This window comes from Dromiciops gliroides, chromosome 1 (assembly GCF_019393635.1).
Source record: "Dromiciops gliroides isolate mDroGli1 chromosome 1, mDroGli1.pri, whole genome shotgun sequence".
NCBI classification, from domain to species: domain Eukaryota; kingdom Metazoa; phylum Chordata; class Mammalia; order Microbiotheria; family Microbiotheriidae; genus Dromiciops; species Dromiciops gliroides.
This window is the reverse complement of record NC_057861.1, coordinates 85,661,866-85,685,266: the sequence shown is the minus strand read 5'-3', so window position 1 is coordinate 85,685,266 and position 23,401 is coordinate 85,661,866. Positions and strand designations below refer to the sequence as shown.

General features: G+C 38.9%; 1 protein-coding gene across 4 annotated transcripts in view; it reads right to left on the bottom strand.

Annotated features, from left to right (window-relative positions):
• PTK2 (protein tyrosine kinase 2) overlaps nt 1-23,401 on the bottom strand; it is a 428,530-nt gene that overhangs the window by 365,751 nt on the left and 39,378 nt on the right. For all 4 annotated transcript variants that reach the window (XM_043978984.1, XM_043978985.1, XM_043979000.1 and 1 more), the window contains exon 2: nt 16,087-16,184. The gene's annotated coding sequence lies outside the window, so the exon portion shown is untranslated. The remainder of the gene's footprint in view (nt 1-16,086; nt 16,185-23,401) is intronic.

Genomic DNA, 23,401 nt, shown 5'->3' with positions numbered 1-23,401 from the left:
GCATTTTTTCATATGGGAATAGATAGCTTTGGTTTCTTCATCAGAAAACTGCCTGTTCATATCCTTTGACCATTTCTCAATTGGGGAATGACTTGGATTCTTATAAATTTGATTTAATTCCCTATATATTTTAGAGATGAGGCTTTTATCAGACACTGGCCTCAAAAATTGTTTCCCAGCTTTCTGCCTCCCTTCCAATTTTGGATGCATTGCTTCTGTTTGTACAAAAATTTTTTAATTTAATATAATCAAAATCATCCATTTTGTATTTTATAATATACTCTATCTCTTGTTTGGTCAAAAACTGTTTTCCTTTCCAAAGATCTGAAAGGTAGACTATTTCTTTCTCTCCTAATTTACCTATGGTATCACCTCTTATGTCTAAATCGTGTATCCATTTTGACCTTATTTTAGTATAAGGTGTAAGATGTTGGTCTATGCCTAATTTCTGCCATACTATCTTCCAGTTTTCCCAGCAGTTTTTATCAAATACTGAGTTCCTATCCCAGAAGCTGGAGTCTTTGGGTTTATCAAACACTACATTACTAGTATCATTTACTACTGCATTTCCTGAGCCTAGCCTATTCCATTGATCTACCACTCTATTTTTTAGCCAGTACCAGATAGTTTTGATGACTGCCGCTTTATAGTAAAGCTCTAGGTTTGGTACCGCTAACCCACCTTCCTGTGAATTTTTTTTCATTATTTCCCTGGATATTCTTGATTTTTTGTTTTTCCAGATGAATTTTGTTATTATTTTTTCTAGCTGTATAAAATAATTTTTAGGTAGTCTGATTGGTATGGCACTGAATAAGTAAATTAATTTAGGCAGTATTGTTATTTTTACTATATTAGCTCTGCCTATCCATGAGCAATTGATATCTTTCCAATTATTTAGATCTGATTTGATTTGTGTGAAGAGTGTTTGGTAGTTGTGTTCATAGAGTTCTTGGGTTTGTCTTGGCAAGTAGACTCCCAAGTATTTTATATTATCTACCATTACTTTAAATGGAATTTCTCTTTCTATCTCTTGCTGCTGGACTTTGTTGGTCATGTATAGAAATGTTGATGATTTATGTGGATTTATTTTATATCCTGCTACTTTGCTAAAGTTGTTAATTGTTTCAAGTAGTTTTTGAGTTGATTCTCTAGGAGTTGGCCACTATTAAAACAACTTAATATCAACAATACTTCTCACCTTTGGAAGTGTAGAACACATCTACCAACACAGGCAACTGTGGAACTCAGTGTAGAGAAAGCTTTCAACTGCAGTCAAAGAAGTAAAGGGATAGACAGTAAAAGTGATACTTTAAAAAGAAAGAAATGACCGATGCCTTTTTTAAATTACAGAAGAGAATAGGAAACAGAAGCAGGACAGTGTTGGAACTATAATCCTAAAGTTCAAATATAGATTGTCCTAAAAATCTTATTGCACTTTTAAGTTTCAACAACATAAAATTGCACTAAATTGTTTTTAAAACAAATCAATTATTTAGGTTACCAAGATGAAGATATGGCTGGATAACAGATCAAATATAAAAGATGTTTTAATTCTGGTGAACTCCAAATTCAATAAATGTTAGTATGATGGCAAAAAAATAATTTTTTTTTGAGGGGCAGTGAGGGTTAAGTGATTTATTTGTCTAGAGTTACACAACTAGTAAAAGTGTCAAGTGTCTGAGGCCAGATTTGAACTCAAGTCCTCCTGAATCCAGGACTGGTGCTTTATCCATTGTGCCACCTAGCTGCTCCTAGGACTATTATTAAGAGAAGCATAATATGCATACTGGAGCAATGTTAGTAGAGAGAGCTAGCTTCCAAGTAAGGAAGACTGGGGTTCAAACACATCTCTGACACATATTACTAGTTTGGGAGCCCCAAACAAGTCACTTAACTTCTCAGTGCCCCAAGCTACTCTTTAAAATTAAAAACTACAATATAGTTGCCTAGATGCGTCTACAAAGGGAGTTTCCTCACAGGTCTGCCCCCTCTTCAAATGTCCAGAATGAGGCAAGTGATAATGTATACCCTGTAGAAGGCCTGGATTTAAACAATGGGAGCATCTGTCCAACAAAAACTACACTGACTGGGAGGTATACGCATGTTCCTGCAGAAAAGCAATGCAAAGGGGAGTCTTCCAGCAAGAATCTAAGCGCCCAAGTAGGGCAGCCGTCTTTTATGTAAAGTATCCTGCATATGTATCCTGCAAAGTCTCCTCAATCTCTAAGCAATTACAGATAAAAGAGTGCACCTGGTCAGGTCTCAGGCCACTACCTGGGCAGTCAAATATTGCATATAGTTCCCAGACTGAGGTCAGAAATCAGTCATTACAGTGGAAACCAAGAAAGACTGTTTTGTTCAACCTATCTTTCCCTATAAAGTCTTCCAGAAAATCCTCTACCTCCTACACAGAATAAGAGAATAGTGGCCCTTCTCCCTGCCAAGTCTGGTGGGGTTTTTTTGCTTTGTTTTTTTGGAGATAGGGGGTTAGGGGGTGGCAGGTGGGGCAGTGTGGGTTAAGTGACTTGCCCAGGGTCACACAACTAGTGTCAAGTGTCTGGGGCTGGATTTGAACTCAGGTGGTCCTGAATCCAGGGCTGGTGCTTTATCCACTGCACCACCTAGCTGCACCCCTCCCCGCAAATCTTCATCCCCCATTACTATCACTATTCATCACATCCTTGACCTGTCACCTTGTAAGCTCTTTTGTAAGGAGTTTTTTTGGTGTTTTTCCCCCAGTCCTCGTTCTGAACCTTCACTACTTTTTATTCCAATCACCTGTGCTGGGTATGGGGGTGGGGAGTGGGAAGAGAAACCAGCCCACCCTTAAGGACTTTATGTTCTAATGTGGGAAACAACATGTAGTAACGGAGGTAGGGCTTGCGCTCAGCCTTTAAGCAAACCAAGCAGCAAACTTCAAGCTAGCAGGCAGAGTTGAGGAGGAAGAGCATTCTGGGACAGGGGCAGAAGTCAGTGAAATGGCACAGAAGACAGGAGATGGAGTATTGTGTGCAGTATCAGCAAGGAGGCCACTAAAGCTGGATTACAGAGCGTGGGAAGAAGAGTAAAGAATAACAAGACCGGAAAGAAAGGAAAGGGCAAAGTTGCAAAGGGTTTTAAATGTGAAATGGAGAACAACTTAACAAAGAACCACTTAAATTTCTTGAGTGGGGGGTAAGTTGGAAGTATCTGACATGGTCAGACCCAAATTTTAGGAAAATCACTTTGGCTCCAAGTGGAGGAAGCTTGTAGTGGGAAGAGATTTGAGGCAGGGGGACTAACCAACAAACTACTGCAATAATCTAAGCAAGAGAAGATGAAGGCTTATACTAAAGTTGGGACTACCTGACTGCAGACATGTATATGAGAAATGTTCTCACTGTAGAAATAACAAAATTTTAACAACAGATTATATAATGTGTAGTGAGACAGTTAACTAGTATTTATTAAGTGCCTACTATGTGCCAGATCTGTGCTAAGCACTAGGGATACAAAGAACAGTAAAGGACAGACCCTGCTCTCAAGGAATTTACAGGCTCATCCGGCCCATAACTATGCAAACAACTATGTAAAAACACGATATATCCAGCAGATATGAGAAACAATCAACAGGGGGAGGGCACCAGCATCAAGGGAAATCTGGAAAGGCTTTCTGCAAAAGCTGGTACTTTAGCTAGGACCTGAAAGAAGCTAGGGACGCTAGGAGGTGGAGAAAAGCAGAGAATGAGTCCCAAGAATGGGGGACAGGCAGTGAAAACGCTAAGAGTGAAGAACTGAGAATAATATTAAGCTTGAGATCATGGGCAACTGAGAAAATGGGGTTGCTTTTGCCAGTAACAGGAGGTAAGAGTGTAGACACAAACAAGGAGGGAGATGGGGAACAGCCAAGAGTTGAACTTCACTCTCATCTAAATTGGTCAAAGAAGGGAAGAACACACACAGTGGGGATACAACAATAAATTTCCCTCAACGTGGAAATAGCAAGGAAAGGGGAGAAGAGGAAAAGAAGAATTAGAGAGAGGGTAGATTAAGAGAAGGATTAGTCCTAAACAAACTCTAGTTAAGGCAATAAGACATTTTATAACTCTTTTTTTTTTTTTTTAGTGAGGCAATTGGGGTTAAGTGACTTGCCCAGGGTCACACAGCTACTAAGTGTTAAGTGTCTGAGGCCGGATTTGAACTCAGGTACTCCTGACTCCAGGGCCGGTGCTCTATCCACTGTGCCACCTAGCCACCCCTATAACTCTTTTTGAGGTGTCAGAGGAAGGGAATCTGAGGAGGCGCCTATAACGAGGTATGATATAGAAATGGAATAGAATACTCCCAGAGGTTCAAATAGCATATTGTAAGTGATTCCCGCCCAAATCTCTCCCCTGAGCTCCAGGGTCTGTGCCATCAAATGCCTTTTGGATATCTCTAATTGGATGTCTGTTAGGCATCTCAAACTCAACAGGTCCCAAACAGAACTTGTCCTTCTTTCATGGGGTGCCGTGACCAAAAAAATTCACCACCAAGTAACCAACCTACTCTGCAGTTAGTTAGCTTGATCCTTGGAAAACAGACTGAATTTGTTGTTGGGCCCATTTACTCAGAGCCTCCCGGGACAGAAGAAGCCACAAAGCTGAGGTTCTATAAGCAAAGGCTTTGAGAACTCAGGGAAACTTCAACACCACAATGAGGCATTGTCATAGGATTCTTGGGGAAGACATGTACCATAACACTTCAATATCAATATATCCAGGGGCAGCTAGGTGGCGCAGTGGATAGAGCACCAGCCCTGGAGTCAGGAGTACCTGAGTTCAAATACGGCCTCAGACAATTGACACTTACTAGCTGTGTGACCCTGGGCAAGTCACTTAACCCCAATTGCCTTACTAAAAAAAACAACAACAACAACAACAACAAAAATATATCCAAAACAATTCATTACCTTTCCCCATGACAAGAACCCATGTTCTTATTTCCCTTTATCTGTCGAGGGCACCAGCATTCTCCCAGCTACAAAGTTCTTAACCTTGAAGTTATCTTTAATTCTTTACTTTCCCTGATTCTATCATCCACCATCAGTTGCCAAGTCAAATCTATCTACACAAAATCACATCCATTAATCCCATACCTTCTCTCTACATACACAGCTACATAACAACTCTATATGAATGGGTTTGGCTCTATGTATTGGAAAATGTAAGTGATATAAAAAGATATTAATAAAATTTCAAAAGAAATCAGTCTATGATCCTATATACATTGAATTTACTTATATACATGCCATACTCACTTATCCCCAGTCATAAAGGGAATGATGTTTGTCTTTATATCACAAATACCTCGCACTGTACCTTACATGTAACATCCACTTATTAAATACTTGGTGAATTTAATTTAAATGACTCTTAAGTAACTTTGAAAGACTTAGGAATTTTGATCAATACAATGACCAACCACAATGCCAGGAGTTAGAATGACAGGTGGAAGGGAGAAGGTAGGTATTTATTGATTTTAATTTTTGTAACATTCCATGCAGGTTACTAGGCCACTGTTCTCAAAAAATCATTACGTTAAATTTTCTCTGCCTGTTTCTGAAGAAAATTCATTTTAAAAAGCCACAATGAGAAAGTTACAGTCTATTCAGTCTTCTTTTAATGTGAATTCCATCATGAGTTGTCACCTGATAAAATAAGAGAGTAGCTGTTTTTGTCAGATAAAGAGCTCTCTGGCTTTCATAACCCTAAGATGCTATATAAACAGGACTAGATAGCACTAAAAGAACTACAACAATCAGTGCTAGCAGTTCAGTAGGTGGCACTGTTTCCTCTTCAAGATAATTCTACCTCTCTTTTTCATGGGCTGTTTCTGGGACTTCAAGGATTAGGAATTTCATGAATATGGCTATTTCTTTTGCCTGCATGAATTGCGGCAGCTAAAAAAAAAGTCATTACTGGTTGGGGAGGGAGAGAAGCCCCTTCTTTCTCTTGTCTGCTGAGGAAGGAGAACTGCAGTACCTCCAGAAACAGTTGGTGTTTCCACAAGGTTGGTATGTAGTTGATGTCTCCACAAGGGTTAAATCCCTAGATGATAATTTCTCCAACTTCCAAAATTAGTCCATCAAATGTAAGACAATCATTTTGTATCTGATTTCTGGTCATAAGCTTCTCTGAACTTAGCTAGACAGGGCCACAGATGCTGATTAATAGTAACATACTAAAATAGTGCTGTAAGGTCTGCAATAAACTTATGAGGATAAGGATATAAAAAGGAAAAAAATATTTGTCTCTTTTTGCAAATAAGGAACTTAGTGGTGTGTAATTTAAGATTCTAAATGTGGATTCTAATGTGTTCCCCCAGTTTGGGGGAAACTGACTAAAAATCACTGATAAAACGAGTTTAGGTTTTTAAGGGTTTATTGGAAAATAGAAAGAAAAAGATTGAGAACAGAATTCCAACAGCCTGGCATTCCTATCTTTCCTCAAATTTCCTGTGAAGTCCTCTGCCGCCACCACCATCAAGTCCGGAAGCCAAAAAGGGCAGCGCTCTCTGCGCAGGCTCCCTTTCCTCCTTCCTGTCTCCTCCCAGACCATAGGAGGCTCCTCCAGTTGATTGGCTGGTAGACTTGATAGACAGCACCCATGAGCAAACGTCATTTCCTGACGCCAAGGAAAAGCCACAATGCCTCTGAGGCATTTTCCTCATGGTGGAGCTCTCCACAGCAAGTCTCCAGTAGGTGGCGTCATCCCAATCATTACAGTGGTCAGAAAGGTTAGATGGCTTAAACCAATGTCACACATCAAGGCTGTACTCAAAGCCTGTCAAGCTTTAAGACCTGCCAGTATCTAATCCACTCATATAACTTTAAAGAAAATAGTCACTTTTTTATGCCATTTTAAGTCATCAGAGAAGAATTTTACTAGAAAAATTACAAAATCTTAAAATCATGGCATTTTAGTATTAGAAGGAACTTTGGAGATCACAGAATCCAATTCTTTCATTAAAGAGTTAAGTGAATTAATTATAACAGTGCCATCTACTAATTTCTTAAACACCAAGAAGATATGGTGTGGCTTAAATTTTGAGAAAGCAACAAGATGTGATGTGGCTGCACAAATAAGAATTGGGCCTGGAATGTTTTAAGTACCCCCAAATTATGACCCTTAAACTACAATTTGTAGGGGTTTTTTTAAATGTCTTAATGACCTCTCACTTAGTTATGAAAAAATCTATTCAGTATACAACTAAAGCAACAAGTGCCGTTCTAATTCAACTCAACAAACATTTAAGAGCCTTCAGTAGGTACTGATTACTGTTTTTCCACCTTTTTGATCTGGCCCTATGATCTCACTGGTGCAATGAACTAGCTCCCTATGAAGAAATTGCTTTTATCAACATAGATGGCCAGTGTTCTTTCTACCTAGCAACAATGAAAGGTTAAGTGACTTGCCCAGGGTCACCAAACTAGTATACATCAGAAGTGGGACCTGAGAGCAGTTCCTCCTGACTCCCAGTCAGCACTCTATCAGACAGACTGCTGTTCATTAATAAGATCACTCTGCCAGGAAAGAGCAGGCAGTGTGGTAGAGTGGACAGAGTGCTGAGTAGAAGTTTTGGCAGATCTCAACTCAGTAAGGAATAACCTAAACTCAATAGGAAGAACCTAAAAATAAGAGCTACATAAAATCAATCATTCAAGTCAAGAACCATCTATTAAGCACTTATGTGCCAAGCATCAGGCTAACCTGAGAACATAAAGAAAGAGGCAAAAGATAGTGCTTGCTCTCAAGGAATTCACAATCTAATGGGGAAGACAACAATGTACAAACCAAATAACAACAGGATAGATTGGAGATAATTTCTGAGGTAAGTCACAAGCATTAAGGGAGCAAATATCTACAGAATTAAGTCCACACACAGCATTTCAAAATGAAATGCCTCACTTACTTTTGTTTCCTACTATTGCATTGATAAGGACCCCATAGATGGCATACATATAGCACTCTTACACATCTTACAAAGAGAGAAAAATAGCAAAAGGGAAGATGGTTTAGAACAGTGATTGCATCTCTTTAGGGAGATGAAACTGTCACAAAACAGGATGCTCTTGGTTTTATGACTCCAGATTAAAAAAAGAAAGAAATCATCAGCCTTAAGTACTTCCTCTCTCTTTATAGCCTTTGGTAAAGGATTCTTAAAGAAGGTGGGATTTTAGCTGAGAGCTAAAAGATGACAAGGAAGGCAGGAAGTAAGAAAGAGGATGGAAAGAATGCCAGACATAGGATATAGGTAGTGAAAAAAAATAGTCCAAAGATGAAATGTCATGTGTAAGGAATAGCAAGGGGGACAGTGTCAAAGGATTGCAGATCATATGGAGGGGAATAAGGTGTAAGACCAGAAAGGTTGAAACCAGGCAGTTTATGAAGGGGTTTAAAAGTTAAACAGAGGGTTTTATATTTGATCCTGGAGGTAATAGGAAGCCCCTGGGGTTGACTGAATAGAGGGGTGACATGATCAGATTTGCATTTGGAGAAAATCAATTTAACAACTGAGTAGAGGATGGACTGGAGTGGGGAAAGAATTGGGGCAGGGAGACCAACCAGAAAACTATTGCAATAGTCCAGGTGTAGTCAAGAGATATTACAAAGGCAGAAACAACAGGATTTGGTAAATGACTGTATAATGTGGGATAAGAGAGAGTGAAGAATCAAGGATGACACCTAGTTTGTGAACCTTGGTAATCAGGAGGATGGTGGTAGCCTCAACAACTAAAGGAAGTTTGGAAAGGAGGAGGGTTTTTGGAGGAAAGAGAATGAGCTTCATTTTGGACTTATAGAGTTTAATATGTATACAGGTCATCCAGTTCAAGATGTTCAATAGGTAGTCGGAGAGATGAGAATGAAGGTCAGGAGAGTGGTTAGGGCTGGATTAGCAAATCTGAGAATCATTTGCATAGAGACAATTACTGAATCTCTTGGGGCTGAGGAGATCATCAAGCAAAAGAGTCTAGAGGAAGAAGAGGGCCCAGTATAGAGCCTTGGAAGACACCCATGGTTAGTAGGCATGACATAAATGAAGGTCCTGCAAAGAAGACCAAGGAGTGGTAGGAGGTAGGAGAGGTAGGAGGAAAACCAGGATAATCTGTCTAGAAAACCTAAAGTACAAAGCATCAAGGAGTAGAGGGTGATCAACAATGTAAAATCTACAGATATGTCGAGAAGAATGAGGAATGAAAAATGGCCATTTGATTTGGCAATTAAGAAATCACTGGGATCAAAGACAATTCCAAAAGACTCATGATAGAAAATGCTATCCACATCCAGAGAAAGAACTGTGATGTCTGAATGCAAATCAAAATATACTATTGTCACTTGCATGTGTGTGTGTTTTTTCTCTTGTGATTTTTCCCTTTTGTTCTGATTCTTCTTTCACAATATGACTTGTACAAATTTGTTTAACATGATTGTACATGACAGTATCAACAATACTGTGTGTTGATCAACTGTGATAGACTTGACTCTTCTCAGCAATACAATGGTCCAAGATAGTTCCAAAGGACTCATGATGGAAAATGCTCTCCAAATCTAGAAAAAAAGAACTATGGAATCTAGATGCAAATTGAACCATACTATTTCTTTTTTTTTGTTTTGTTTTTCCTTTTTGCTCTGATTCTTCTTTCACAACATAACTAATGCAGAAATGCTTAATGTGATTGTACATATATAACCTATATCAGATTTCTTGCTGTCTTGGGGAGAGGGGAGGGAGGAAGAAAAATTTGAAACTAGAAATCTTATAAAAACAAATGTAGAAAACTATCTCTACATGTAACTGGAAAATAAAATACTTTTATGGAAAAAAAATGATTGTACACACATAACCTATATCAAATTGCTTGTTGTCTTAGGGAGAGGAGAAAGGGGGGAGAGAGGGAAAAAAAATTGGAACTCAAAATCTTATAAAAATGAAAGTTGAAAATTATCTTTACATGTAATTAGAAAAAATACTATTAAGAAAAAAAGAAATCATTGGTAACTTTGGAAAGAGGAGTTTCAGTGGAATAATCAAGTAAGAAGCCAGAATACAGAGAGTTAAGAAGAGAGTGAGAAGAAAGGAAGAGGAGACATTGACTGAAAATGGGTTTTTCTCAAAGAGTTTAGCTATAACAGGCAGAATCATATAGCTAGTGGGATAAAGGATCTGAGCTAGTGGCCCATCAAGATCAAGTGAGGGTTTTTTGTGGCTGTGGGAAATATGGACATGTTTGTATTCAGCAGGAAAGCAGCCCATAGAGAGGGAAAGATTGAAGATTGGTGAAAGCAGAGATGATAGAGGTAACAATCTGCTGGAGAAGATGGATGGTATGGGATCGCTTGTGCATGTAAAGAGTTTTGCCTTGGCAAGAAGAATGGCCTCCTCTTCATGGGAGACAGAGGTGAAGAAGGATATGGGGGGGGCGGAATATGGGGCAGGGGAGAGTAGGCATCTGAATGATGAGAAATGAGGAGGAAGAGAAAAGAGGGAGTTATGAATGCCCTCAATTTTTTCAGTAAAATATGAGGGAAGATTCTCAGCTTAGAGGATGGAGGGAGGAGAGTCATTCATGGGTGATTTCAAAGGAGATGAAAGGGTCTGAAAAAGCTGCCGTGGTGAGACAATTAAGTGAAAAGATTAAGAAGGCATAAAAGGATAGCCTTGCTACAATGAGGGCCCAATTGAGATCATGTAACATAAATTTGTACTGGACCATATCAACATAGTTTTGAAATTTTCTCTTGCTTCATTCTACAACACATAAATAGTAGTGAAGATGGCAGATGGTGCTCCAAAATAGTAGAAGTTTATTTCAGTAGCGAGGTTCCTATTAGCAGAAATGATAAAGGACTGTATGAATGACTGCATCTTTGGGCTGCTGTTGAGGAGATCCCTATAGATGCCAAGCTGGTTCTAGCTCCCTTCTCTGAAGCTATAGAGAATAAGTCTTCCCCCTCTTCAACAATGACAATCATGAAAATTCAATCGCAAGTTTAACATTTATTAAGCATGTGCTAGGCAACAGGGCTACAAATACAAAAATTAATCACCTTCTGTCATCAAAGAAGTTACATTCTACTCAAAGACAGGAAATGTAAAATGCATACAAATAAATACAAAGTACATATAAATATACAAAACAATTTCAAGATGGGAAGAATGCTAATGATCAAAGGGAACACAGAAAGAACCCCCTGTAGAAGATGACAATGGAGAAGTGCTTTGAAAGGAGCTGGGGAGGCCAAGAGGTAAAGGTAAGGCTGAACTGCATTCTCAACAAGGCAACCATTTATACAGAAGCTCAAAGGCAGAAGATGGAACATCATGAACGTGGACCAGCTGAAAGGCCACTATGTCTAGAATTAAGAGACCATGAAAGAGAATATCATGAAGTAAGCCTGAAAAGGTACTATGGGAGACTAAATACAAGGCTAAAGATACTCGATTTTTCCCAGAGGTGATAAAGAGCTACTGCAGATTTCAGGGAGTGGTGGCACTAGAGGGAGACAAAATTCAGTCAGCTCTGTTTTTAAATTCTTGCGCAAAATGTAGAAATGCAGGCTATATGATGGTATAATTAGATAGAACTCCAAGAGTAGTTTCTAATGGCTAACAATATATTAGTATGAATCTAGTGGAATGGCCCAGTGACCTGTGCTGGAAACTGTGCTATTAAATATTTTTATCATGACTTGAATAAATGCACAGATGGCACTTTTATCAGATATGCAGCTGACACAGAGCCAGGAAGTAACACAATGGATGACAGACTCAAGATCCCAAAAGACTGTGACAGACAAGAAAACTGTGCTGAATCAAAAAAGGCAGAATTTAAAAGGGACAAATGTAAAGAAAGGCTTATACTTGGGCACAAAAAATCGACTTGACAATAAAATGGAAAAGGCTTCACTAGAAAGCAGTTCATAATGAAAAAGACTAGTGAAGACTGGATTTAATAGTTCACAAGCTCAGCAATATGATATGGCAGCCAAAAGGAAAAACAAAACCCCCAACAACTACTAACATAATCTTGCTACATTAAGTATAGATTCCAAGAATAAGGAGCTATAGTCCCACTGTACTCTATACTCATCAGAAGACCTCTGGAGCATTTTGTCTAGTTTGGGGCATCACATTTTCCCCCAATATGTTATTCTCTTATCCCCTTTTAGACAACCAATATCCCTTATAAAGAAATGGGGGGGGGGGCGGACAGTTCAGCAAAACTAACCAGCATATCAAAAAAGTCAGAGAGGCTATCCAGAGCTCCAAACCCAATAAGGATCTGGATTGAGAAAAAGTGACTGGATTTTGCAATTCTAGTTCTTTGGTAACTCTGGAGAGAGCCTTTTTCAGCTGAGGCGACAGATTACAAAGGGTGGAAAAGTGGAACCTTCTGCTCCTGCCCCCTTATTCATAATACCTCAGGACCTTCCTCAGACCTTTGCCTCATTCGGGCTTCATTCTCACTCACAGGGCCTTCCCCTGGGCCTAGTGCCTCTGGCTCTGGCTCTGGCTCAGGGCCTTCTCCATTCAGCAACCATGCTGCAAGGACCTTAAATATTTCTTCCAGATACTACCACCCCCACCTCCTGACCCAACTCCCTATACCACAGCTCCATGTACTCCTCTGTGCTATGAGATAAACCTTCTAGGAACTCGAAGGACACAATATGACCACCTGCTGTGAAGCTGGGCCTCAAAGAAGGACCCTGAACAGTCTAATTACCCGATTCTCTCAGTGGACCTCTCTTGACTCACTAATCAATGATAAGCATAATCCTTTCCCCTCATACTCTACCCATCCCAGTAATTGTGAACATTCCACTGCACAAACTGCTATTCCCCATTCCTAACTACCTGCTTCCTTATTCCCATCAGTTTCAACCCTACCTGCCCAATTTCCCATCAAGATCTACCTTTCCACTAGGTCCTCTGAAGAGGTAGAAGGAGGTGTGGTCCATAATGAACAACTTACTTTCATCATAAGACTCTTCCTTCTTATTTTAGCACCTGATTTAGACCTGATTCCCTCTGGGTAACACTACAATGCTGGCCACCCTTTCTAGTACTAGTTGCACTTTTGTTCATACCCAACTCACTGATCATGGTGAGGAAGTTGGTTTTCTCTTGCTCCCCCACTGCCACTTCCAGACTCTTCCTCTAAAAGCATCACTCTACAACCTTTCCTTCTTTGAGGTTCTTGCTAATCAAGTTTTCTACCCAATAGAGACCCTATGTACCAACTTCCAGGATGTTCTCCACCCTTCCTCAATGACTTCACAGAATGGCTCACAGTCTTTCCATGCACCTCAACTCCTGCCCTCATAGTAGGGAACTTCAACATATATACTGATACTACCTCAACCACCCTAACATTTCATTTCTACTATTTTCCATCTACAAAATTCCTATAACCTATTCCTCCAGTCTACCTTAGGTACACAAAGAGATGGTTATTCCTAGATCTTGTTATCACTCACAAGTATTCCACTTCCAAGTACAAGAACTCTTAGATAACTTTATCTGAACATAATCTTTTTTCATTCCATTTTTTCCTATGACATATGATAAAGGGTACTACCACCCTCCTAATCTCCCAGGCTCTTAAGTTTGGTGTCATTCTTACTGGGTGAGAATATGAATAAACAGTTATTTAAAAAAAAAAAAAGAACTGCAAAGTATTCACAACTACATGAAAGAATGTTCCAAATCACTAACAATAAGAGCAATGCAAATCAAAACAACTGTGAGGCTTTACCTTACACCCTGCAAACTGGCAAAGACGGCAAAAAATAGCAATAGTCAGGGGTTGTGGGAAGACAGACACACGAATAGGTTGTTAGTGGTGCCTGTGAAACAGCAACATTGTGGAAAGCACTTTGGAATTATGCCGATAAAGCAACTAAAATGTCCATACCCCTTGAATCAGGGACTCCGTACTTCATTACTGGGATCATACCTGGAAAAAGCCATTGATAAGGAGAAAATCCCTGTATACACCAAAATATTTATAGCAGCACTTTTGTGACAGCATAAAATTGGAAACAAATAGATGCCCGTCACCTGAGGAATGCTTAAATAAATTGTGGTACATAAATGTAATGGAGTGTTACTATGCTGTAAGAAATGATGAATGTGAGGAATACAAAGAAGCAAGGAAAGACCTACATGAAATGGTGCGGACAGAGTAAACAAAGTCAAGAAAATAATATACACAATGACTACAACAATGTGAATGGAAAGGACAACCATGCAAAAAAACTCAACAGTGAATATAGCAAAATTGTAAAGGTCAAGTATAAGTGCAATGAAGAAATAAGAGAAGACACTCCCAACCCACCCCTTCATGATGATGGAAGGCCCACAAGTGTTGCCCAATGAACGTTTTCAGAATTTTTCAATGTTTTGATTGTACAGAATTTTTCCCCTGAATTTTTTTCAATCGTTTAAAAATGGACTATTTTTAATATGAGATAGCTCTCTGGGAAGGGGAGGGGGAAACCATGATGGTGTAAAAAACAAATGACATCAATAAAAACATTTTTTAAAAAGAAAATTTCCACCTCAATGTCCCACAAGAACCTCAAACTTGACACATGTAAAAATAACTCAGTATCTTCCTTCCCAAAACCATCTTAACCTTCCAAACTTATCTCTACCCTTTCAATAACTCAGGATCAGCACTTGAGAATTATCCTCAACTCTTTATTGTCCTTCACTCTCCTCACCCCTATATACAATTGCCTGCCGAGTCAAATTATTCTATAATCTGTCACAACTGTTCTCCATTCTCTAATCACACAATTCAGATCTTCACCACTTCTCACCTAAGTATAGCAAGAGCCTGCTAACAGAACTCAATACTTCCACTCTCCCCTCTCCACTCCATCCTCCACAAATGGCCCCCCCAAAAAAATCTTCCTAAATCACAGGATTCACACCATGTCATTCCCTTTTTTCAGAAACAATGACAGCAATGCAACCCTACTTGTCAGAACATGTAAAGAGTATTTGATAGGATATTTAAATAGCGCCTGCCCAAGAGAACTGGCTTATTCTAATACCACATATCACAAACATGTTGAGTGAGTTTATGCCATTATAATTCTACTGGAATAGAATTATTAATGGGATCAGTACTATTTGAAACTGTTCATTCAGCCAGGTGACAGGAAAATTGCTATCAGCATATACTAATACAGCTTTAAACAGTATGTCATAGCTACAGAATCCTAGGAAGGGGCAGGAGTCAGCGAGTCTTATAGCGACCTGAAATGGACTGGCCTCAGAGGCAGAGCCAAGATGGCAGAGAGGAATCAGCAAGCTGCCTGAGCTCTCCTTCTGTTTCCTCAAAAAGAACATTAAATCAAGCCTCTGGACGGATTCTGAAATGGACTGGCCTCTTCTGAGGTGAAAGCTGGTGTGTGACTTGCAAAGAAGAAGGCCATGAACAATGGTGAGCTGTTCAGACAGCTGTTGTGGCTGCAAACTGTAGGATTGACAGTCTCTGTAAGGCCTGTGTGGTGGAAGGGACAGAAGCACCATCTCCACACCGTTTAAATAAAATGTTTACTTGACATCAAAGATAAGGGTCTCGCAGGTGAAGCACACCTGATTTAGCAAGGCATGTGAAAGATTCATGATACTTACAGGCAAGGTGGAATAGGGTAGGCTAGTTAATGGTACATCAAGGCGGAATCCTAGATGGTTCAATAACTATATCCAAAGAGTATTAACAAATGGATTGATGTAACCCTGGATGGAGAGCTCTAGCGAAGTGCTGCAGGGTTCTGGTCTTGGCTCAGTAAGAGACAGTATACTTATCAGTGACTTCATAAATATGTAACCTCACTGGGTTTGAATCAGGGAGGTCTCAGTCAAGAACTACTAATGTCTAAATAGGTATTGTTATTGTCAGCAACACAAGATTATTTGCCCTCTGTCACTTAACCTTTTAAGGTATAAATCCTATAAAATGTTCTTCAATTTTTTTTATTCCACTATATCCCTAAGACAAACAGAAAAACAATGAAAAAGTACTCTATCAGGAATAAGCATACTCACAGAAACAAGTCCCAACAGGATCACTGTGGTCAAAGAGAAAACTGATTTTAAAAATCTCCTAGTTTCCTTTATTCTTTTTCATAGTAGTCTGTCAGAACCTGCCAAGAAAAAAAAAGTATATGCATATTAGTAAAATGATTTTTTAAGTAACTTGAAAAATATTTAAAGTTCTATTATATTTAACCCCTTGCTTAAACTTGGTCAACATTAATTGATTATTTGATAAGTGCAGCACACACACTTTGTGTGCTATAAAAACTGAGAAACAAAAGTCAATATTGGACGACATCAAGCAAATTAGATAAATCCATAGATCATGATGTTTACTTTAGAAAGGAGAAGTACACAGGAGTTAAGAGGAGTAAGGGCCTTGAAAAAACAAATAAAAATTGGGGGAGACACTCCCATCTTATGTGACCAAGAAAGAAAAATTGGTAGAGAGAAATAAAGCAGTCAAGAAGATCAAATGAAAAGAACACAAATAAGAAAAGATTATTTTATCCAAAAATCATACGAAAAAGCAAGATATACATAATACTTAACAAGAAGTGGCAGTAAAGAATATAAATTCGACAAGCCTTATCCAATCTCAAATGGAATATTGTGTTCAGTTATGGCACAGCTTAATAAGTATATTGGTAAACCAGAAAGTATCACATCCTCAAACTTATTTCCTTTTTTAAAAATTATTTTTATTCATACCTTTTATTTTTACATCACATTTACTCCTACATATATACTCCCTTGTAACCCCACTTCTTTGACTTAATGAGACCTCCCTTTTTAACAAAGATTTTAAAAGGGGGTGGAGGGAGAATACTTCAGTAAAAACAGTGAACGCATCAGCCATGTTTGATAACATATGCAACATTCTATACTCATAGACTACCACAATCCCAACTTTACAAATAAGGGAGGGAAATTCTGGCTCATTTTCTTAATATTTTCAGGACTCAAGTTAAGGGTTCAATTTTGCTAAAGAAAGAGTAGGCTAGGGGCAGCTAGGTGGCGCAGGGGCAGCTAGGTGGCGCAGGGGCAGCTAGGTGGCGCAGTGGATAGAGCACCAGCCCTGGACTCAGGAGTACCTGAGTTCAAATCCAGCCTCAAACACTTAACACTTACTAGCTGTGTGACCCTGGGCAAGTCACTTAACCCCAATTGCCTCACTAAAAAAAACAAAAAAACAAAAATACAAGAAAGAGTAGGCTATAACATAATCACCCTCCCCCACACCCAATATCCCCACCATAACAATTATAATTAACTTCAGAGCCAGTAATGAACCATGTTTGCTCATAAGACTGAATGGAAAATCCTGTCTGTGGCACTTGGATCCATTACAAATTTCAAGTAATACATCAGCTTATGACTGAGGTATGTTTCTACAGGTATAGCATGTTTCCTCTCATTGGTCTTTAAGAACAAATGAAAAAGCAAGAGAGCCTGTCGCCTTGTATTTACCATCTATGAATGAAGTAAAGAAAGAGGAATAACAAACAAAAATATCTAACACAGTATTTTTAATTGACCTAGCTGAAAAATGCCCTAAACTTCTAAATGGATGGAGAAACTACATTAATTTCAATATTTTTCTTACAAATTTTAGCTAATATAAATCAATTATCATAAATTACCATGCCAGTAGAGCTTAGAAATCACCTTAGTCAACCAATACCTATTAGGTTGATTGATCTTTTAGAGGAATAGGGTAGTCAAAGGTAATACAATTTTAGAGTATAAACTCACATGCACTTTTTTATGGAGAAGGATGGTGCAACATTATAGCGATATCAACTCATAAAACATGAAGCAATAGAAGAAAAAGCACATTTAAAAGAAAGCCTGGGAGCAGCTAGGTGGTGCAGTGGATAAAGCACCAGCCCTGGATTCAAGAGGACCAATTCAAGAGTTCAAATCTGGCCTCAGACACTTGACACTAACTGGCTGTGTGACCCTGGGCAAGTCAACAACCCTCACTGCCCTGCAAAAAAACCCCAAACAGACAAAAAGCAAACAAACAAAAGAAAAAAAGAAAGAAAGAAAGCCTGGTCATACAGAGGGTTTTTTTAAAAGAGGAAATTGGAAAGATAACAAAGAGGGGAAAAATGGAAATGACCTATTTGGATTTTTATAACAAACTCTTTTCACCGTCAATGAAAAGAAATCCAGCACCTTTAGACTCTAATATCACCATGTCAGATGTGGCAGGTACCTGAGGCAGTAGAAGTGGAACAAAAAAATAGATGGACCAGACCAAATTTACAGAGGAGATCTGTGCTGGAAGTGACAATTTTGAGTATGCTGAAGAATTAATTCTTGAGTTCTCTGAAGGAGGGGAAGATAACAAAGGTACAGGGAAAAATACCTTAGACTTATTTATTACCTTAAAAAGGGCACCCTAAGGAATATCAATAATTATAAAAACATTCACTTATTTTCCCACTTATTCAAGATTTTTAGAAAAATAATCTACACATGTATCACTTGATGAACATATAAGTGAATAAGCAGATTCTCACAAACATTCCTCCAAAGCAGGTCACATCTTTACAATCACACAATTGAATGAAAAGTGCAAAAAATATAATATCCCACTGTTTATTGTTTGTTCATTTTTGTCTTTGCATCCCCAGCATCAAGCATAGTGCCTAGCACAAAATAAGCACTTAATAAATGATAGAGCATTGGGTTTAATTGAATAAAATAAAATTCAGCAGGGATCAGTGAAAAGTCTTGCACTCTGATACAAATAAAAAATCAATTTCACAAGCACAAGGAAAAGACAAGGTTAGAGAGTAGTTCTGAAAAAGATTTGGGAAAAAGGCTAAGGTGAAATTGGGCTGAATTAAGAGAGGTGACCTGAAGTCAAGACAGCAGGCCTTGACTTCATGTTCTATGAGGAGTACTTCAAGTAGCTTTCCAACATTTAGACTAGAGAAGACAAGGATCTGCAGAGATGACAGCTATGCTGTATGTGGTTTTCCCTACTGTCTTCTCTCCTTTGCATCAGCTGATAATTTACACCAAAAACACTTTTTGGGGTTTTCAAGGCCCTTATTCATTTAACCCTTATGCTCCCCTCTCCTCCAAACTCCAAAGAATATTTCGCTCATCCTAATCCCTTTTATTTCAAGTGCCTTCTCTCTGCCAATTATTTCAAACTTATCTTGTCCATAGTTTGGTCGTACATGACTGTGATCATGTTTTCTCCTCCATTAGACTCTGAGCTTCTTTTGGCCTTTCTTTCTATCCCTAGCACTTAGTACGGTACCTGGCACGTAGTAGGCTCTCAATGTTCACTGACTGAGACAGTCTCATCTACATCCTCCCAACATAATTTGCTTGCTTTCGCCTCTGCACAAGCTATTTTCTCTTCCTGTCTACACAAAGTTCTCATCTTCAAGCCTGGATTTATTTTATTCAGGAAACATCTCATTGCAACCAACTTTTTACTATTCAGTACTTGATTTGCCTCCCTTTGAGCAATACTTATACAGTATTCAAGGCACTCAACCTCTCTGGGCCTGGGTTTCTTCATCTGTAAAATGAGATGGATGGACTAGACAGTCCCTTCAAGCACTACATCTATGACCCTGTGTGCTTCCAAGTAGACCACAATCTCTTTGAAGGCAAAGTATATACAGCCTACAAGAGTTATGATCCAACAATATCCCAGCTTCTACTTTCGCTATGCTCACTTACCTGCACCAGAAGAAACACACTTGAATCTATTAGGAAAACTACAAAAGCAAATCTGCTGTAGACAATTACAGAAAGGCTCACCTGCAGAAAAGGAGGCTGGTTTATATGAACTCTATAAACAAAGATTTTGTGACTAGTCCTGATGATAATGCTGAGCAGCTCAAAAAACATATTCAATTGAAAACCCAAGTTAAGCATTACATCAATATAGTATCGTTAACTAGGTAAAAGTATAGGAGCCAAAATCAAGTCATTCTGAAATGAAAGAGATAAAAGGGTTAAGGGTTATAATTATTGCCACCACTCAATCTGTCTAATCCATGATCTTGAGTACAAAACACTACAGAAGTAGATGTAATTAAACATTTGTAGGACTTGGTTGTGCCAAAACAAAGCTCCCAAGCTCAGAGTCCTCAGCACAGAACTAAAGTTCTGAGACAAGGCTTTCTTAGCTAGGTGGCATAGTGAGTGGAGCACTGAACCTGGAATAAGGGAGCCTTGGAGTTCTAATATGCAAGGAAGAGGAGAAAAAGGGAAGAGGGAGGAGGCAAGGGGGGAAAAACTTAGCATTTATATAGTGATTACTATGTGCTAGGCACTGTGCAGAGCAATCTACAAATATTATCTCATTTGATCTTCACAACAACCCTACAAAGTAGGTGCCATTATTGTCCCCATTTTGCAATTGAGGAAACTGAGACAAACAGGTTAAATGACTTGCCCAGGATCATAAGGCTAGGAAGTATGTGAGGCTGGACTTGAACTCAGATATAGCTGTATGCCCAGCATACCACAGAGCTGCTGCCTCACAGTGAGAATTTGCTTAACTGTTGCCTGCCTCAGTTTCCTCAATTGTAAAACGAAGGTAATAAAAGCATCTCCTCACGGGGTGGTTGTGAGAATCAAAATCACAAATCCTCATTTGTAATATTTATAAAGAGATAATAATGTCTGTAAAGTACCTGCCACAATTCCTGGCACATAGTAGGTGCTTAATAAATGTTTGTTCCTTCCCTTCCCCTTATGCTCCTGCAGTAAGGAACACTAGCTCTGAAGTTCCCTCAAACTCAAAATGAACTGCTTGCCTTGAGTCTGACTCTATGCAATGTACCCAGTGTGCCTTCCTGGTGCCTCCTTGTGCTTTACACTCAATCAGGAAACAGGATCATTGCACAGTAAAAAGAGAACTGGATGTGGAGTCAGAAAATTTGAGTTCAAATCTTGGTTCTGTCACCTATTACCTGTGTGATCAGGGACAAGTTACTTAACTTCTCTGGGCCCCAGCTCCTCATCTGTAAAAAAGGGCCTTGGTCGCATTCAGCTCTAAACCTATGATGCTATGATCCTTTGAGGGGTTCCTTGCACAGGAGAGAGAAAGGCAAGGATGGAGATGTATACTGGCATAAATCACTAAGGCAGTGAAAACGTGACCAAGGAATTCAGTCTTAAGTAGGAACAGTAGCCCAGGATAGTTGATATAGATACCTAATAATAACTAACACTATATAGTGAGAGAAAGTTAGCAAGGCAAAAGAAAGGTGGCCTTTTGAGTCAAAAAGATCTGGGTTCCAATGTTCAGTAAACACAAGAATATAAATTACTTGGAGAAAACCCCCCATTTGACAAGAACTGATGAAAGAAATGTTCATAAATGACAACAATGCCTTATTAATCTGAAATTTATTTAAATTAAATCCATTATTTATTTAGTGAAATTATGGCAATTGATGGTCTGTGGGACAACCAACCTGATTTATTCACTAAGATAACCTTTAACTATGAAAATAAATATGCATACATTGGCAACAACGGCCAGCATATTTGCTATCTGGTCATTTAGAACTTGAATAAATGTGCTTGCAGTGCTGAGATATTTTATGGTTTCTATTATCAAAAATTGCCTTTTATCTCTTTCATTTCAGAATGACTTGATTTTGGCTCCTATACTTTTACCTAGTTAACGATACTATATTGATGTAATGCTTAACTTGGGTTTTCAATTGAATATGTTTTTTGAGCTGCTCAGCATTATCATCAGGACTAGTCACAAAATCTTTGTTTATAGAGTTCATATAAACCAGCCTCCTTTTCTGCAGGTGAGCCTAGATTATCTAATTCTAATTCATAGACTGTCTGGGGCGATTTACAATTCCAGTTTGCTTTCTTCCCCCCACATCCAATGCACTTCTTCCTTTGTACTTTAACTGCTAGCTAATTAGTGTATTAGAAAAGGCCGGCTATTTTTAATATCATCCTAATAAAGACAATGTTTGGAAAGGAAATCCATTGCAGAAGAGGCATGTACAATAATATTTTCAAATGTCAAATGACTGATTAGCTGCCAGTTTGTGACATCCTTGTGGCTAGATCCCTTTCCCACCAGTAACTGAGAAGAACCTTTTTTGCTAAAGAATTCCTAATATTACAAAACCTCCAATGTCAAGTAACCTGTTTAAACTTTGATGGCTTTCATAATGCAAATGAAGACGATCTTCAAGAACCAAGCCAGGTCTAGTAAATGGTGCTGTTATTTGTCATCAGAGGACCTGAATTTGAACTCCAGCTCTACACACTACCTCTACAATGTTGGGCAAGTCCCTTCCCGAATTGGGCCTCAGATTCCTAATATGTGAAATGAATGTTGAACTATGTCACCTCGCAGATGTTCTTCACACCTCTACACTCATGATCCTATTGATAGAGGCACGGTGTATATAGCACTGAGCCTGGAATCAGGAATTCAAATGCAGCCTCAGACACTTCCTGTATGACCCCGAACAAGTCACTTAACCTGCTTGCCTCAATTTCTTCAATTGTAAAGGGGGGGGGGGGTGATGATAATAGCACCTACCTCCCCACTGTTGTTGTGAGGATCAAATGAGAATGTTTGTACAAGTGCTTAAGACAGTGCCTGGCATAATAGTAGGCACTACATAGTGCTATTATTATGTGGATGTTAAGCATCCTACTTAAAACTAAAAAAAACAACCATAAAACACATCAGGTTTCAGGACACACCTCTTTGTCACACTATTTTAACGTAAACATTCTTTCACAGTATCATGTGTATACCAGCAATCTTCAAACTACCTTCATGTGGTTATAAAGAATGGAAAACCAGTAGTCTCTATCTCCTCTCCTCTAACTTGCTCTCAATACTTTGTAATCTGGTTTCCAAGCTCATTACTCATTTGAATCTGCTCTCTCCAAAGTGACCAAAGATCTAGTTGTACAATCTGATGCTCTTTTTTCAACCATGCAGCCTTCTTCTTGGCAGTCTCTTCAACACTACTAATCATGTTCTCGCATGTTTTAAAGACACTCCTCTCTCTTCAATCCCCTACAGTCTGACTGTTCCTCAGTCTCAATATGATGCTGACAACATTAAGAAAGCACTCACTATGGGCCATGCACTATGCTAATAATCATCATCCATGTTCCAATCCCTAACAATGGATCTACCCCAAGGCTTTGTCTAAAGTACTCTTCTATTGTCACTCAACATACTTTCTTGGTGACCTCATCCACTCCCTGGAGTCTAAATACCATCTCTATTCCACAGCTCCCAGATTCATATACTGTATTCAGCTCTAGTTTCTCTCCTGAGCTCCAG